Source organism: Labrus mixtus, chromosome 19, assembly GCF_963584025.1.
Source record: "Labrus mixtus chromosome 19, fLabMix1.1, whole genome shotgun sequence".
In the NCBI taxonomy this organism is placed as follows: domain Eukaryota; kingdom Metazoa; phylum Chordata; class Actinopteri; order Labriformes; family Labridae; genus Labrus; species Labrus mixtus.
Window position 1 is genome coordinate 14403407 of NC_083630.1, and position 19822 is coordinate 14423228.

General features: G+C 39.4%; 1 long non-coding RNA gene across 2 annotated transcripts in view; it reads left to right on the top strand.

Moving 5' to 3' along the window:
* The window catches only part of LOC132994384 (uncharacterized), a 39822-nt gene extending 20000 nt beyond the window's left edge, over window positions 1-19822 (top strand). Inside the window, exons 4-8 of one of the 2 annotated variants that reach the window (XR_009676667.1) lie at window positions 2700-2786; window positions 6264-6389; window positions 8324-8496; window positions 18755-18864; window positions 19285-19822. This is a non-coding gene — a long non-coding RNA (uncharacterized LOC132994384). Of the gene's footprint in view, window positions 1-2699; window positions 2787-6263; window positions 6390-8323; window positions 8497-11866; window positions 11990-18754; window positions 18865-19284 lie in introns of those variants that run through there. The other variant, XR_009676668.1, reaches the window with a different exon arrangement.

A 19822-nucleotide genomic window follows, 5' to 3' on the forward strand; every position in this document is an offset into this window, starting at 1 on the left:
TGTCAGTGGTAATAATCAAACCAATCACAGCCCTCGATATGACTGTTTTGCCCTCTTCATTTACTGTTGAACCAGATTTAGTTAGCGTGCAGAATATAAGGTAGCATAATGTGTTTTTACAATCTTGTTAAATGGACCTGGCCACTGTTCTATGACAGATATTGTATGTAGACCTATTTAATGTAGGCCTCCAAAGATGGCCACCTGCCATTATGAAAATCAGGGTCTGTTATGCTTTAGCACACAGCTGAGCACTATGGGAGCTGGCGAAGCCCCCTTGACATTGAGCGTACAACAGATTTTCTGGCAGTGATATCTCTTTTATCATTTTCTCCTCACACGGACATAAAAGGTTCCCTCTATTTTACAGAAGCGCCATTTATTAGAGCTGCTAATGAAAAAAGGACCCTGTTTAACACACTGACATTTTATTGTAGGGCATGATGACTACATCAGTAGTGTGTGTCTGAGTCGGGCTCATAAGGCAAATTGTATGTCTGTTTTCTCCTCATGTGGCCAGTCTCCAGTGTGACCTTGCATTAGTGCATATGCTCACAGCAGGGTCACTGGTTGAGGGCATGATCTGTCAGCCTTTGTTTATGAAAGGCAGACAGCACAAGCCTGTAAGATAACATATTTCATGCAATTAGTTGTCTGCTGTATTGCTTTACTATTCCTGTGCAAGCCTAGTAACAAGAACATTAAAGTGTTAGTGTAGTTTTTATTTATATGCATTTCTTAATGTGGTACTTCAAGACTTCATTTTTTCTCCTCTTGTACTGCTTGACTTTGGATGATATTCAATTTTAATCAATGAAACACTATACAGAATTGATGTAATAAATATTGTTGAATCATGTTAAGGTATAATTTAAAGTATATTGTCATTATTTAGTATTCAGTGTTTCCCTTAATGGCGGCAAGTAGAAATATTGGCTCTCCTGATTTCTCATTTGAGGGATTTGATTTACAGAATGTTTGCAAAAAAAAAAAGTGTTTTGAGTCTGGGAGGAAGGATGGATTTATGTTCAAATATGAGACCAATAGTTTGAATTCCAGAGCTATTCATTTTTTTTTTTAAATACAGAAAATATTTACATTTTTTGCACGTTTGATTAATACGGTAAGTTGCATAATGAAGAAGCAGACAATCAATTAATCCCTTTTTTTGTTCAGTTTTAGTTGTTATGGCGTCTTCAAAAACCTCCATGTAATCTATTTAAAACGACCATATATGGTCACAGAAAAGTTACATTTTCATGATGAAATATGAAAACACTTAGTTGAGCTCAAAGTGAATCATTCATCAGAAAAGAATAATGATAGCCTTCAAATGTTTTTGATGTAGAATGTATACATGTTGGATCTGTATACTTCCTGGGAGAGTTTGATGTTCATATTATTGAGACGGCTTGGATATGATAGAGAGAGGTTGACAGAGTCTGTCGGTGCGGAGTCGGCAGCAGCTCTGACGACTGGCGCCCTCTGACAGTCGCTCTATAAGGCTTGGTAACCAGCCTTTTTCCTGGGAGGTGTTTACTGTCACTGTGCGTTGTGGGCGCCTGGCAGCAGTATTTCTCCAGGCTGTCAATCTCCACAGACACTAACCTGCCATGTTAGATTTGACCTCCACAGGGGAGATTACTGTCTGCAAGCTTTGGAGGCATCCTTCATTTTTCTTCTGCTCTATAGGGATACCTGGACCGGACGATATGCGCAAGCACGCGATATTCTCAACATTCAGATTAGGCCTTTGTTCCCTTAAATAAATATGATTTTTCCTTTTTAAAAACACAATACTACACAGGAGCTGTTTCACTGTAATAATAATCAGATTTTGTTTTTTCTTGAAATGCAGCACAACAGTTCATTTATAATGGAGTTGATTTCATTTTCCAAGAATACTCTCTTACAACAAGCAGCAAGTGTTGCAGGAATGATGGGTTGTGTAGTAGCACTTCATATCCTCATATCCTTGTTTCTGTAGAGCAGAGAGGAGTTTTGGATCAGGACATTGGCTGTGACTTTGATGCAGTATGTGTGTGGGAGGCCTTCGAAGCGCCTGTTAATTAACGGTGTTGCATGATGACTGTCGGCACTATCAGTATAGGCTCCAGACAGAATGAAGCTTCACTAGCTAGTATTTTGGGATCTGATCATTTTTGGAAATACACCTTTTGCCTTGTTTGTGTCGTTGTTTGTTGTTCATTTTAAATATAAGAAACTAAATAAAAAGAGGTTTGGGAATGTATTGCCTATAAGAGCTTTGAATATTTTAGACTTTACCCTTTTTACCTTTGACTTCTTAAAAATGTTGATCTGATCTACTGAGTATATATCTCCTCCTTCGTTTACTCTAGTAATCAGATGTTGTTTTGACACATTGTTAATTCATCTTTGAAACAATGTCTTTGTCAATGTCATAATATCATTCTGTTTAATATCAATTACATTTCTTTGGTCATTGCAGGCCACCGTTTATCTGTTTTTCTAACCCCTGAAATCTTCCTCAAACACTTTTATGTTCTTGATCGCAATGAGATCCATGCAGCGTGCACTGACACCCTGCACATACAGTTACATTTATTCACTAAAAAAAATGTTTTTTCTTTGTAGGCATCTCTTTTTTACGCTCATAAACAACCCACACAAAAGTCTGTCTGTTTGTTTGCTGACTTCCAGTTGACTTGTGTCACCAGGGCAAACAAACAGGGCTGAAGAAGAAGATGGCACTGAAGCGCCCAAAACTGTAGTCCCTCAAGTGGGCACTTGAGGCCTGATTCAAAGTAAGTCAATATTTATAGGCTTCATATTAAAACATACAAGTTACCGATAAAATAAACATGATTACAGTCCTTGACAAAAAAACAACTTTAGTCTCCACAGTTATCATCCATAGAAAATAAGCTGTAAAGGTGTGTAATATTTAGAGAAGTCATCTGTTCATTTACATACAGTAGAGGCTGTCATTTACAAGTTGCATCACTTTTTGAGTGGCAGACGGATTCTGATTGCTGTCTGATGGAGATCACCTCTGCAGGTTTAGTAATACAACTCTTCCACATCCAGATAGTTCAGATGTTCTGTCGTGATTCTGAATGGGGAAAAGGTCCACCTGGGCAGTCGTAGTCACATGATCTTGTAATGGGGAAGCTTTCTGAAACCATTTAAGCTAATTTCACAAACAATCATACTACACTTTAGGGAAGGCATGATTTTTTTTAAAACTGATAATGCGATATAGCTTTTCTTTTTGTGATAAGATATATTGGGATATTTCTGAATACAGGGAATTATACCAGATAAATCCAATGTATTTAGAAAAAAGTTACAAAATTAAGTTACAATCATCCTTTTTTTTTACATTTGGGACTTAAAGTTAATCCCCACACCTCACCCCCACCTTGTGCAAATATAAAAGATTAATAAGATAGCAAGACATAGTGTAAGTCTGTGTTCAGATATTACCCTTTTTGTTTCTTTTACATTTTCCAGCTCAGGATGAAGGTTTTGACAAAGATGCTAGGAGTCTTTTTTTTTTACAAACTTTTTCTAATATCCTCTTAAAACAAGTTCAGAGTGTCTAGTGTGGAAACAGCTTCCCTACCAAAGGCTGGTTCAGGCTGTAATAATGTTGTGTAAGATGGACATCACATAAATTTACAGCTTTCTCCATCCTTATCGTGAATTGACTGGGGCTCCAAGAACGGCGGTTATACAATCATATAAAACCTCTGGTTATGGCCTGTGTTCTGTTTAGTCCTTGATAGAAACGTGGTGTTGCTTCCCGCTGTATTTCTGATCATGAAAATTATAATATGGAACAAAGATTAGAATGAAATTATTGTGGCCGGAAGGCATTTACACGCCGTACTGAGGCACACTACGCGGGGTTAGGGGAGGGGGGAAAAACCCTGGTCCCCAAGAATAATGATAATACATTAGGCTGTGAGCGTGCTGGTATTATTGCTGTACATTATGTATGTTCCATTTATACTACCTCACACAGCCCAACCGCTGCTGACGGATAGGTCATTACTCCCCGCACCGATGAACACTTATCAGGCCCCACTGCTGTTTATGGCCAGAATGAAGAGCACTTGTCAGTCAAGGTCACTGCTTTGTGTGTCCTCTTTAATAGTTCCTTCTTCACAGTTGTTGAACTTTGTATGCTAGCTCAGGCCCCCCTCTAAGTGCAGAGAGAGAGATGGGCCGGCTGCTTAAACAGCGAGATTCAGGCTTTTATGTTGTGTAGAGGAACGTCTCTTCCGACTGTGTGAAGAACTGCTGTGTGTTGGTCCTGTGCAGATTCTGGAGAGGTCTCTGTGGTCCAAACACGTTGGAATTATTGTCCTTTGTGTGGGTGAGATACTGTTATTTATATGAGCGTAGTTTTGATAGTGATACCAGTGCTGGAATTGTGGGGATGCTGCTAAAGATTTTAGATTGAGTGTTGTCAAGTATACCTAAGTCTGGCCAGCATTCTAACACAGTGTTTTATAAATCCGGGTATACTACTGTTTTGGAGCAGCAAAGAAGAACTAATGAGAGGCTGCAAGCCAAGCTGCTGCTAATGTTATCTTAACTAGTTAGAAGTTGTTCTGCTTATTTGTAGGTAAGCAATTCCCTATTGGTCATAAAACAGTTTTTAATCCAGATCTGAATGTAAGACAGAGGTCCTTTTTATTAGAAACAAACTGAGCTACAAATTGAAAAACAATAAAAAAAAAAAAAAAAAAGATTTAATATAGCAGCTCTACTGTATAAGTTAAAAATCGGTTTCACTAACTCTGTCAAGCAGACTCAAAGAACAGAGATATGTCAAACAAATGTTCTCCATTTCAAATCATTATTTGTACTTGGATATGTTTATTTACATATTCTTCCTCAATTACAACTGACTGCCAAACGTGGAATATTAAAAGTTCTGTCATACATGCGAAAATGAAAGCAATCAAACCATATCAATACAGAGTTAATAGTAAACAGCTGTTATTTAAGTCTTAAGCTTGAACTGGATTGGTATGCCGTATCAGCCGATTCACAAATTACTGTCAGTGTGTTGGAAATGAAAAAAATATTAAAACAACTCTAATTGATGTGCCTCAATATATATATATATAAAAAGACAGAGATAGAAAGAGACTGGTATGAAACCTATTAGTGTCTGCGTTATTGCTGAAGCAAATGAGCGGCTTTTTCTAATGTTTGTGTGTGAGTGTCTGGCCGCATGAATTTCTGTGTGTGCGTGTGTGTGTGTGTGTGAGAGTGTATGATAAGTTCGGGTGACAGGATCCTAAGAGCCAGCTCTAACTGCAGGGCCAATGCTAATGCATGGCTGGTTGCGTTACACCAGCTAGTGCTGAAATCAGAAGTGGCCCACAGTGCAGTGCAGAGTTTGGCCCTGGGACAAAAACAGATTTTTGGTTGCCTTGGATTTCTATAGCCTCAAGCCTGCTAATATTTATCATCACTGCACAAGTCATATCTGTGTGTCTTGTAGCACTATCGGCCTGCGCGAACAGAGACACACACACTTGTTTATCTAGACTGCTTAAGTAAAAAGGCTTGCCCCATGGTAACTGTCCATGTTGTTTTATGTTATGTTTGGATCACATTTGTGCCTGCTGTACTTGTTTTCTTCACTACAAAAAAATCATCACTCTATTTTGTAGCTCTTGTTTTATCGATACAAACCTTTTATTCTGTAGTGTCCATTTTTCATAAAGACATTAAACAACATTTTCAGATATACTGATTTTTACCATTGTGGATACACGAAGCAAAACAAACACAAAGAAGACGAATGATGCGTTAGATTTTACCCACCAAAGTCTAAAGTATTCGTAAGCACACTACAAACAGGAGAATTCCAGTGTCATGTTAGGTTAGCATCAGCATCGTTGCTTATGAGATAAGAAAAGTGGATCCCGTAAAAATCACTCGGGTTTGTCTAAACAGTCAACTTCAGCCTCTGTCACTTTTTTGACTCGGCTGTCATAAATCCAAAATGGCCGAGTTTGACAAGGTGCTTTTCATTGTCACCATTTCTCCTGTAAGTCACCCAACGTAATTTACAGTCCTCACCTTCCCACCCTGTTGCCCCAGAAACCCTCCTCCACCCAGTCCTACTGTCTACTGTAGAAATGAACAGTTCCTGTTTCTCTGCTTTGATGCAATGCTGACAGGAGTCACTTTGATATACTTCTGAGTATGAAATTTCGATCTGTCCTGTTTCCCCCCCCCCCCCCCCCCCTCCCCAGGCTTCATCTTTGCAGACATTGGGAGCTGTCATTGCGCGACACCCTGTGACGTGGGTGACACTCAGCCGATATGACAGGTGCTGGACAGCAGACGCACTCCCAGGCGAGCTGGCTATATTTCTTCAGGTAAAGTGCTGAAATGTGTAAATATATTATCTATAAATTTATCACAGTAGATTTTTTTTAAATATAATTTCCCACATTAATATCAGAGACGTAAAATAATTCTCTAAAAGAAAAATGCTTAACAATGCTTAACAAACATCAGATTTTTTGACATGGTTGTTATTATGAGCCATCTAATTCTTAAGCTTAACTCTAACAACTCGTATCATTGATCAGAGAGTTTTTTTTTAAAGATTCTTATTGGACCTTAATGGATAAAGATATTTAAAAGATACCCTCAGGCTATTTAGTTAGGCAGACTTTCTTATTTACTGCACAATCACACATTTTAAAAGTCTTAAAAAAAACTCAAATGTGAAAGAAATTCATGAGAAATCTTAGCATACTAGAATTTTGTTTCGGTATATCAACAGTTATGGCTCATTAACAGAAAAAACTGTCTTGTTAAGATGGAGGATTTGTTGCAGTGTATTCTGGGGCGTTGGTTCTGCAATGCACTGTGGGAGCCCACAGGGTGTATGTTCACAGTGTTTCCTGGATTAGACACCTTAGTATGGCCTGTGGAGAGATGTTGGTCGTCCCCTGTTCACACAATCTGCCTGCTACAGCTGAGCTGCCCTTTGCCAACAGGCCTGGAGACAGGACGGACAGATTTAGATCCACATGTCGCAGTTCTCTTTTGCTGCAGCTCACCACTTATTGTACTCACGCTATTTATGCTATTATAGTTTAAGGAGATCTTTATTGGACAAATAAGAACCTCTTTTCTTTTATACTTGGCGCATGAATGTCTTTTGGGAAAAAGAGACTTTGCGGATGTTTAGATAGCTCTGTTATTCAGCAAGTAATTACAACAAGTGGTGTTACCAGTCCATCTGTGTGAGGCCAAGTTCTGTGTACCAGTCAGTGGAAGAATGTTCCAGAAGTCAGTACACATGCATTGTGCGATAGTGTGCTTTTATGCATTTTTTTTGTTGTGTAGCACAAGTATCTGCTGAGATGTACCCATGCAACATTTTCTGATCTATACATTTTGGTATCGACTGACTGGTTAAAGTGCCAGTTCTGTCCGTAACAGGACTGTTCACAGCTTATGAGGCCTATTGTTTCACCACACACAAGCACACACACACACACACACACACACACACACAAACATGTTGACATGCTCATCTGTCACTAGGAAAACTGCCACAGGCTGTGGCCTTGGCACAAAGACATTCTCTGAGCTGAGTGAAGATGCTTGGAGCCAAGATGCGCCCAGTCAAAATGTTAAGAATTTCAGATGCCAGAGTAGACAAGCACAGGCGTTGATTTGAGGAGAAATGATGTTGAAGCAACTGTAGATATTTATTACAGAGATGTGATGCTTGTTTCTGACAACTGTGTGCGCTCACTGGTTGCTTTTGTTACGGCAGTGAAAATGGAGAGGAAAAGGAATGTGTTTAACGATGAAAGAAAGAAATAGTTAGCTCTCACATAATAAATCTGTTTAAGCATACACTTTTTTCACACTTATTTTCTGTGACAAATCCTGCCAAAACCCCCTCGCTGCCGCTAAAATTAAATCACCAAAAGAGCTACAGCAGAGCTAATGAGACGCCATGTGCACAGGGTGTGGTCAAGAAGCGTTGTTTACTTCAAAGCAGGAGCTGTAAGCAGGCGTTATTATCATTATTTTGCATCTGCATTCGTTCAAGAAACAGCTGTTGAATTTTGAGCGAGATTTAAAGTGGCAGGGCCCGGAGTTGTTCTTGTTCATTCAGCTAACTTAGCCTTGACATGATGGCTTCTGGCAAAGGTTTGTGCTGAACTCAACATCTCTGACAACCGTCAGCACCACTGACCAGTCCTCCCTCCCTCTCTCTGTCTCTCTTTCTCTACTGTGTTTACACATTTCTCTTCTCTGTCCTCCATCTTTCCCTGCCTTCCAGGATTGCCCATTCTGGGGGTTAAGACCAACATAAAAAAAGTGGGAAAAACGGGAACCTCTGATGCCACTAGATCAGTTTCCTCTGCCAGTATTCATCTCCATCACTGCCACATCAGCTGGTCCCAAGGTTGTGAGGTCATCCAAACATCTGGCCCCTCCGCCATGTTTCCTAAGGTCAGTGGGTAGCATCTGTTTATGGACCCCACCACCTTCAATGTCTGACAACCAGGATCACACTGAGAATCAGACAAAATGCTTTGATCAGTCACAAGTGTTGACAAGCTTTAAATCTGATGTAGGTTAACCTGTCACAGTCGATGCTATCCCTCTACTTATGGTGTGGTTATATCAGAGTATATCAAACCAGGATAAAAAAAAACAATGAATCAATGCTACAAATATTGTTGTACACCTAACAAAACCTGAAAATCCTTGGTGAAATGGAGCTCAATTGTTATGCAAAATCTATAAAAGCTCACCCGACTGTTGCACTGGGTGACATTTTCCTGCCGGAAAATATAGATGGACAATGTATTTTTTTTGTTTCAATCCCAATTGCCCTTTCTTTCTGTCGTAAATACTCACCAGCACACCGAATAGAACATGTTGTCTGTGTAAGTAAAATGAGCTTTCTGTTTTGGGAAATTACATCTCAAGGATAATATTTTTGAGTCATTTCAAAAATAAGTGTGTGAATAGGAATACATTGGCTTGAGTTGAAGAGTCAAAGCAAGGTTCAAATGTATTCAAAGACAAATTGATACATGTTCAACTTTGAGGATTTGTAGGCATGTGAAAATATATTTTAGACTTCAAATGATTAAATGTTTCAAATCCAAAAAGCATAAAAAGTTCCAATGGTGAATCTTATCAGTTGCATCAAATTTCTGCTAAGCTGTAAAACATGGACGTAGTCTCAGTGACATCACCCATTTGTTTCTGAGCAGGCTTTTTGAAGCCCAACTCTAGCAGTTGCCATATTGGAATTGCTGACTCCAAGGACATGGAGCTGAGGCTGGTGAATGAATATCTGGTCTGTTCAAACACGCCCATCTAGCTCGAATAGCTCGTCCACAAGTCGGCCTATTCCAAACAAGAAAAACAACGCCATCAAGTCAGTAACAGGATTATGTTAAAGTGAAGCCTCCTGGTTAACAGTTTCTACATGCCTGCCTGTCAGTCAGCCTGTCAAATTACCCTTTATCAAGCCTAGTAACTCATAACTCTAAGCCTTCAAATAGATAAGTCACACAAAGTCCCCCAACATAACATTTTGACGATAAAGAAATGACCTATAGAGACTACAACAGTTTTTTTCACCAGGTTGTTACCATGTTAATTAAAATGTACATTTTTATATGGGCTTTAATGGAGATTCCTTGGCTTCTGGTGCCAGCCTCAAGTGGACACTTGAGGAACTGCAGCCTTTTGCACTTCCACATTGGCTTTATTTTCCAACCTTGCTGCTTGTCCTCAACATAAACTCGATTTTTTAGCAGTACTGTACAGTTTGAGCTCAGGTGACTCTGCCTCTGTGTTGTTTTTATTTAAAGCTCACAGATCTGTTCATTGGTTTGCCCACCCCCATGTACATGACACACAAACATGATGCAGGTATTTAAACTGCCATGTTGCTGCCAATTTATATAATGTGAAATCTAAAACTCTAAATCTAAATAGGAGAAATAAGCGTTTAGGTTATGCTCACAATGTCTTTTTAATGTTTGCATTATGTTTCGCTACTATCAATATCGTTTCACTTTTTTATAAAGAAGGAGATCATTTATTTGACATATCCAGGAACGACAGGGCCTGTGATGTAGGTGATGCATGTTTATAAACCAGATGATTTGGTAGCAGGCACCTGTCCCTTCGTGTCTGGTCCCGGTGAAGTTTGAGCAGCAGCCGTTGCTGTGATGTCAGGGGCTCTTAGGGGTCAGGACAGGAATTATTGAACAGAGGGTGGCTGACAGAAGGAGCTGGCACTGGGAGCAAACAGATGTTGCAATCATAAAGAAATACACAACCTCTGAATTAAATATGAAGAGTGGGGGCAGCAAAGAATGGGCAATGCAGGTGACTTCTCTGCTTCCTGGCCAATCACAGCGGTGTATTGTTAGTTAAAGCGCCACTTATTGGTCAGGTTTTGTTGTTGTGATGAGAAAAAAAGGTGTGTTCTCTCAAATTATGCCGCTTTCTTAGTAAAGACCTGAGAGATGTGACAAAAAGCCTTAAAAAAAAAAAACTTCTTGCAAGAAGACAGCTGTTGGGAACATACTGGAGATTCATTATTCAGGAGCAGAGGGTCTCTGGACGCAGCACGTTATGTCAAAGTGTTTTAAAGCATTTACGCCACAGCAGCTCAGTGATGAAATCTGTAAAAAAGAGAGGAATCTGACAGAATGTCCTCAGAACATTGTTTTACCACAAGTGTTTTGTTTCCCAGTCATTTTACAGGGCTCCTCACCCACAAGAACTACAAGTCAGTCTGAATATTTGATGGCAGCAGAAACCATTCCTGTCTTTTCTAAGAGAACGAGACAGTTGAACGACTTCTGAGCAGATAAATCACGTCATTTGTACCCCTAGTTCTTAGAAACAGTACAAGTGAGAGAGTGTAGTGCATCTGTGTGATACTGTTAACTCTGAGTCATCCAGTTTAAACGTTCAACTCTATTTGATAACTGCTTGTAGAATCAACAAGAAACAAATTCAAATTTGATTGGTGACATAATTATACAAAGTACAGTGCACTGTGAGATGGTTCAGATCAATCAATTCCCTCTGGTCTTTTTTCTGTGTTAGAACAAGAAGTATGCAGCAGGGGTGGTGACAAAATACTGATACAGCAATACATCCTCATCCTGACTGGCATGATACAAGTATCAAATTGTTGGTGCCAAATATCAATATTGTACTTTAACTCGTAAGGGGCATTTTGTATTCTTTAGTGAATTAGATATTGTGATGTATTATTATATGATTATTCTGCGTTATATCAATTATCACAGAATTGCTGTGACTTGATATTATAGTTCTGATGGACCTAATATCACATACAGTATCATAAGCCCTGCAGTTCCCACCCCTAGTGTGTAGTATGGATAAGTATTCCTTCACAAACTATACATTTATCATGTCATGTTTAAGACACAAATACATTATTATGTGGAAAATCACACATTAATGGACCAAATGAGAAAGTCATACACAGTATATTAAGAAATATCAGAGAATCACTGCTTCACACGTATGGAGAAAATTATTCAAAATATTGCAGAAGATATTGTAATATTATATAAAACACTAAAAATGATGCCCTAGTAAAAGTGTCAAAAGGTCTATAATTATTTGATGTGTTTATATCATCGTTTTGATCATGCTAAGTATGGACCTTAAGCATGCAGTTTAACTACACCTCCAGCAAAGGTTTTCTCATATATTGAGATGCTAGCTAAAGAACACATTTAAGATTTCTCACTGAGAGCACTCCTTTCAACAATTTATGATCTTAAAACATGATGTATTTGTGCCTCCAACCCAGCGTTAGATATCTCTCCCCGTTTATCTCCGAAGTGGATGGCCTTCTGCCAGTTCGGCCTGGCTCCGAGTGCTGCAGTGTCAACAGTGAAAAGTGAGGGCCAGAGGGGTGATGTAAGTATTGATACACTCCTTGAAATCACTTTGTCACCGCCCGAGATACCAAGCTGCCGCAGAGACACAAGGCAGGGAAGACGATTGTGAATTCTTGGCAGAGGGTCGAGGGATGCCATTAAAAAGGCAAATGTGATTAATTTTTCGTGAGAACGCCCTCTTCTTGGTGATTGTCAGCGAGGTCGGGCTAAAGGGATGTGACACAGAAATTACTCTTCCTCCTGGCGTCTAATGTGGCTCGTCACTCCGCGGAAATGTCTCTGAGACGGGGGAGAATGACAAAAACGCTCTCATCTAATAGACTAACTATTTGTCCGGGGCTCATGCGGCAGAGATCTGGCTCAATAGCGCTAAGTGATCTATTGCTTAAACACCACAGATCACTTGTTATTCAACACAAACAAAGGGGTTTTATCTCAAATCAACGCTGAGAGCTTCTTCACATTTGTATGGATGGGGGACAAAGGCAATTTAAAACATTCAGGGAAGCATTAAGTATGCACACAACACATTCTCAAATTCTCATGGTCTCATTGGACCTCATATTTTGTCCTTTTAACACTCAGAGTGTCTTGTTATGTGTCAGTGCTGTCAGGGTTCTCTTTAAACCTCTTCGAAATGAGACAACACCCCCTGTGGAGTGACATTTTCCAGGCAACACAAGAGCGCCGGCCACACTTTACCCGACTGTTCATAAACACAGAGGCAGCACTAAGGCCGCTGCACCTGTCTCTTCATGTACATGTGCTAACAACAAAAGACAACTCGCAGGTCACACTAAAGGTTACGTCTGTATCCATTTCGTGCAGTTGCAGATGCATGCTTGTTATAAAATGAACACGCCACATTTTCTGTGAAAGTCGACCGTAAATACATTGGCAGCAGAAGTTATTCCAGGCAGCCTATTGAAGAAGCACATGTAGGCTAAAAGGAATTTTGCTTCTTGTTCCTATAAATCATTGTGGGAGTTATTGATGCACTTTTTAGCCTCTGCAGTTGTGTTGTGTTGAGCATTTGTCTTCGATCCAGAATTGATTGCTGGATGAGAGTAATTGTAGCGCAGTAGTTTTAATTATCTTTACAGATGTACCATTGTCTTACATCTCATGAAATCAAATAATCTTTTTTTTGTTGATTGTCACATATGTGCATGTACTTGGCCCAACAGTGACAATAGTTTTTTTTTTATATGGTTATTTTTAAATGATATTTAACAGTTTGTCATTTAATTGAAAAAAAATTGAATACAAATGTTGATGATTCATCCTGCACTCAAGGTTAAAACCTAATTTGCATCAAATGGGGCTTCTGGTTCAGGCCAGTGAGTAGAGCGCGCTCCTGTTGTTACCCTAACCCAGAGGTTACAGCAGAGTCAATACTCCGTCCTTTTAAGCATGTCTCCATATTTACAGTCTATGGTCTCCATACTCTTCTCACCACATTTATTGGCTTTCTTCCTTTATCCTGTCAATTAATGTAAAAAGGCCCAAAAAGAATCATCAAAATAACCCCCCCCCCCCCCCCCCACCACCACCACCACCATGTAAAAACCAAACACATCAACAACCACATGTCCTGCTTCAAAAGGAAATACATAAATATGCAGAATTAAAATTAATTAAAACTTTATAGTTAACATGTTCAAGAGTTTAAAGTTTAACTATTACAAAAACTGACTTCCTAAGTCATTTTTTACAGTTGAAATAAACCTCACACAACACTGACAATGATTACAATTTTCATGGCGAGTTGTTAAAATTGTATTAGTAGTTATTTACACATCCATCCCTAACCCTAACCCAACAACAACTATATTAGTATTTATGTAGCATCTTGTAAGTACTGTTTATGATGTCAACCAACTCAGGTTTCTCAGAATGTCAGTGTTTAAGTGCTAATAGAATAATCTAAATGTTATATGTGCTAGGAAATTGCTAAGTTGAACAATGTATTTAAACCTCCATATTTTTCTGTCGCTGATCTGCAACTGATCCCCTAGACAGCCATGTACAGAGCTCAACTTTCGATCTGATCATTTGATGAACCTTTAAACTCCACACAGAGATGTGAAAATGTAATTTTGTCATCTGGAAAGAATAAAATTGTCCTGGAGGGTAACAGTTACCAGCTGTTCTCTCTGAAAAGGAACATTTTTCTGAGTGCTGAAATTATTATTAAAGTCATATTATAGTCCATCAGAGGTGACAGTATCTTACACCCTTTTTGCCCATAATCCTCTAGTAGTCCTAGGTTTGTGTGTTCTCTTTAAGATATAACTATCCCGCTGCTACAGGCTGGCAGGACAGGCTTCTGCACACACAGCGCTGTAGTTTACTTAGCGAGAAAACTGCTCACGTTCTTGTATCCCATTACCACGACCACCTTGAGATAAATGGCTCTTTCTCCCCTCTGCCATAAGGTTTTATATCTAACGACATGTGTTGAGTATCTGACTGCGGGTTATATTGTTTCTGCAGAAATAAAACAATCACTTCTGCGGCTGTATCAGTGCGCCTGCCTGTGGTGTGTAACCGCTGGACCAACTATACACACTGTTTATAGATGTAAGGAGGAGGACAGTGGCAGGTGACAGGTTAACTCTGCTCTGTAAATTCCTGGGCCGTGTATGATGTAGCCTGTGATCCTGCAGGCCTTGATTAGATCTGAGCTAGTAAATATCCTGTGATTAATCAAAAGGGCTTGTTCTGCGTGTAGCGTCCCTGTGTCACCTTCACAGCTGGGGAGCCAGGCCGCGTTGTTTACCGCACTCCACCTCCATCTCAGACCCCATCCTTATTTCATCACAGCTCACAGACGGCTGGAATAACAGGCTTCATCTTATCTTAAATCTCAATGCAGTGGACACTGTGGTTGTATTATATTGCATTTAACATGAGGTGGGACAAAATATTGATACAGCAATATTTCATCATCCTGAATAGTTTGAAACAATTATCGAATCACTGGCACAAAGTATGGATATTAAAAATAAATGCAGTGAATGAGTACATTAATCCTGAAGTTTAACTTTTAGTCAATCAGAAGTCATGATGTATCATTAAATGATTGTCATTTACTTCCTACATAGTAGAGTCCCACCATCTCATTTCTGTTGCACATAAATGTAAAGAACTATTTAGAAGGTACATATGTATTTGTGATAAGTTTATTTTTATTGAAGCTCATTTAAGTACAAAACCAAAGACTAATTTCAACTAATAAAAAGTTTCCTTTCCTTTTTTTCCTCTGTTTAAACACCTTCTTTTTTTTTTTGAATTACAGTTGATGTTAAGTAGATCTCACACACACCATCCTGTCACCTAAAATCAAAGTGTATTCATCCACCGCTGAAAATAGCCCCTTACTAATGTTTAAGTAATGTTTACTGAATTTCAATGTCCAGCTTTGTGTCTCTTTGAAAATGAAAATACATTAACCAATTTTTCAGATTGACATCTTCAGCTGAAACACATTTTTATCGAAGCCGAGTGCCACAGGAAAGCGTGGATTGAAGACGTTCTTGCTCATTGTTTGCTTTTGGCCTTTTATAATGGGATTTGTTAAGACGCATAGAAACAAGAAAGGCTTATCCTCACAACACAGAGTAATTAGCACTCGGAGAATATCCCCTTTGAAGGGCTCTCCTACAGGCTTGTAACATCCATGAAGCTTGTTCAAATGAAAGCCAACATGATAATGGGTGATTATAGTAATTAATAGTCTGAACTAATTACTTTATCCAGTCAAGATTAATTTAATGCTGATGAGTAAGTGGTGTGTTTTGAGCAGCGCTTGTCCAACTGAAACTGAACCATTTTAATTACCCATCATGCTCTCCTCCTAACTTACAGTAGTGGTAACATTTTGTTTCTTTGTATTTGTTGCAAAAAAACTCCAGTGTGGTGTTTTCGGCATCTCCTTTGTACGCTTTGGAAAATGCGCCGTGACGTCCCGACTTGTCAACACAGTCTCGTCCTCAGAGCGTGATTTAACTGATTGCTGCCCCCCTTTTCATGATGACCCTGTGATTGTCATTCGAAGACGGCGTAAGGGACATGCATGTCATGTTAATAAAGACATTAGACCGCATGTTTCCCTCCACCATAGAAGGAAGTCTGGACCTGTCTGGGAATATAGATCTTTAATTGCTTTTGCGTGGTGGTGCAGCAGAATTGTGCTTCGCAGATGTCACCTCTGCCAACCCCGAGTGCACGTCACTGTCAATAGGCCTGAGAAATCTTCCTAACAAGCTCACGATTACATAAATCTACGGCCGCTGTGAATATTGCACTGAAGAGACTGAACAACTTTCAAGGAGACTTTGTGTTTGATGTTCCTGGGTTTGATTACTTTTTAGAAAGGAAAAAAAAAAGAAACCTGCTCTATTGGCAATGTGTCCAAACAGTCTAGGTTTGCTAATTTTGTCATAGTCAATTTGATAGCGTGGCCGTGAGAATGGGCAGCGATGGAATGAAGTTCCTGAGTGCTTTGCAGAGGGGCGTGAGTGGGTTTGACAGGCCCGGTGAAATATGCTCCTCTGTACCTTTTTCCATTACAGGAGCAGGGACCAGAAATGCAAATCGGAGTCCTCTCTCAGGAGGTCATTAGAAAAGTGACATATCAAACAACTGGCTTCAAGTGGCAGACACAATCTAACATTATTGCTACATCAGTGTTTTTCATATTTTAATTTGTGCTGTTATTACCGTAGCTTTTCAAACTCTCTCACTCTCAAAGAGAGAGAGAGAGAGAGAGAGAGGGCGCTGCTTTGTTTTGAGCAGCTCTCTAAAGTCATTCTATGGATCGAGTCTGAGCGCTCACTTCCATGTTTAACATGGCAGAAGTCCTTGATGATCAGATTAGTAACCACATCTTTAAGAGAGTTACTGATAGACTGGCGCTGTCTCGTGGCCTTCTATGAGGAGGTGATGAATTGGCTTAATGGCGAGCAGACCAGAGTGCAAAGCTGAGGGGGAGTGAGAGGGGACATTAAATGACATGGTTTTATAGCCTATCAGCATTGTCATACCGCTGCTGTAATTTCAGCCTCTATTTTCTCTGCACCATAAGGCGGGTTGGATGTTAGGCCCCAAGCTCGGTTAAACACACCACTCTCAGGTATCTGGTACCTAGTGGTGCCATGTGTCATCACCTGTAAAGGAAGTTGACGTGCTGATTGAAGAAGACTCTCCATTCATACAGTCCATCACTTTAGTCCAGACTGAAGTATCTGAAAACTGTTGAATTGTCATAACGTTTTGTAATTGCTGAATGCTGAAAACAAATGTAACCACCGTTAAATAACCCAAGTTTGTTTAACAGATGTTCTGAAGCCTCAAGCTTTTATTTGCACCCGCAGATCATTTTGGTTGCAGGAAGAGTCACATGTACTTAATAAAGCACAGACAATGCAGAAAACATAAAAAAAGTGCATATGCACGGTACATAGGTGAATGTACTGTTAGCTGCAGAATGATAATGTTTTGTTTGTTGTTGGTCCTCTTTCTGTACGTAGTCTGCTGTCTTACAGTTGATTGAAAATGAATCAACTTTTATTTACAAACAGCTTTTACAATAATTAATTCACCGTTCACGGTTTCTTAAATGTGAAATAATGATGTGTTGTTGTTTTTTTTGGTCAAATGAACAAAGGAAGGTTATCATATTCAGCTGAGAGGGTTGAGCAGGAGAGAGAACTAAAAGTAATACAAGTTATACATGCTTTGATCAAAGCTAATTCATTAGCTGGCTAATGAGCTAGTTTAGCAAAGTTACAGTAACCCTGTCATGCAAAGTTCAAGGAATGCAGAAACAGATATCTTCTGATTTAGGCTAAGATATGAATACTTTAACTTCATTATTCAGCTTCGATCACTATGCCCACCTTACATCAGCATTGCTGTTAATGAACATAAATCATTAAACTAAGCAAACTGTGCTGTGTAATACTGACTCAACTAGCAGTGTGGCTACAGACTGTTAGCATGCCGCAAGATGGCCAACAGGAACTCCAACATTAGTGTGACCTAACATGTATTCAGTTTCTGTTGTTTTGAACTCACTCTGCATGCACATCAGAAGCCATGAACAGTGAGAGCCATTAGGGCGAGTATTTACCAGCCTGTTTTCAACACAACTCATTATTTGTGATAAATGTGCGGGCCTATTAAAGGGAAACGCTCTAATTTGTAAATGAGTGGGATGCACCTGTCATTAAGACTCATTCACTAATAACGACTATCCACTGAATAAGTAACGACCTTTCTAATTTCAGTTGACTTCTCAACCGTCTGTCTTGTACGAGTCTACCGTTTTTCTGTTAGCTGCAGAATGATTATTTTTGTGTTTGTTGTCAGTCCTCAGCCTGTATTTAGTCTGCTGTCTAACAGTTGATTGACAATAAATCAGAAACCTTTAATAAGAACAGACTAACCCAACAGGCCATACTGTTTCTCAAATGTGAAATTCTGATGTTTTTATTTTTTAGTCATATGAGCAAATTATTTAAATGGTTTTGGACGGTTGGCCAGTATTTAATCTAAGGCTGTAGAAACCGGTTTCTATCCTTTGTCCTAACATTTCATAAATAAATTGATGTTTGGACAATGAAAATAAGCACAAGTTGCCACCTTTGAGGCCCCCATATCAAAACAATGTCTACACCGTCACCGGAACTCAAATGATTGATATCTAAAGGCAGAACATTTCCATAGAAACTGTGACATTGTACTCTGCACCTGAGACAATTTAGTACAATTTAAAACCCTCTTTTATGCAGATCATGGAAAGTATGAAAATCATAAAACATGAAGAAAGAGAATCTGGTTCCCTGTTAAAAGATACTGCCCTGTAACTTTGAAAAACCTAATCATAATACAAGACAAGGGGGTATGTGACCTTCAACCATTAAACTGTTCTGTTAATTGTCTAATAATAAAATGTTTTTATTGTTCTGAAAGTCTTTGGTGTAATTGAATTTCACTCATCTTCTTTTTATTTCTATCTTTTTGCTGAGGCTGTGAAACATCACCATTACCGCTTATAATGATAGTGTGGGATTGGTTTTTCTGGATTGCTCGCCATCCGTCCATCCACCTCCCCACTTTCCTCCCTGCAAACTTAACATTTTAACCGCTCTCATTACAGCACAGATTACAGAGTCCTAATGGTCCTTATTAGCACCCACTGATCCTTGGCTGGGCCCATGTCCTAACATCTTTTAATTAGCATTCTAGAAATCTAATCAATGTAATAACTCAGAATAATCTCCCCTTTTTGCACTTATTTTCGCCTACTCTTTTATTCCAGGATGTTCTTGGCTCCAAGGCTCAAAGGCTGATGGAACAAGGCCCAATTTCTGAGGCTGCCAGGTACATGACCAAGGAGGTGAGGAGACCTTGAAGAGCTCATAGTTGAAGGGCAAACAGGATCATAGAGCCAGTCTGTGAGCTGTGATCAAATACATATCTAGACAACACAGATTATGCAAATGAGATACAGAAATAATTGTGTTTTTTACACCACGTGTTCAGGTAAAAGAAAGTAGATCTTTGAACTAACATGAAAGGCTTTATATACCTGTTTGTGACAGAAGTCGACAGAGGCTGAGGTTTTCCTCTTAATGCCACGTAAAGCCTTCAGTCCTCTGCCCGGCCCTCTGGTGTGATATGAAGTGAAAGCCAATGTGGGGTTTGGCACTGGACGGCCATTTTGTGTCTGGTCTGATGCATGGTTTCACTGGGTGTCACTTTGGCTACATATCAGAATCCTCGGTGGCGGCGGTGAGCGAAGCTGCAGGTATCATTAAACCATTTTTACGGCAACAGTTGAGCAGAAAAAGACAGAC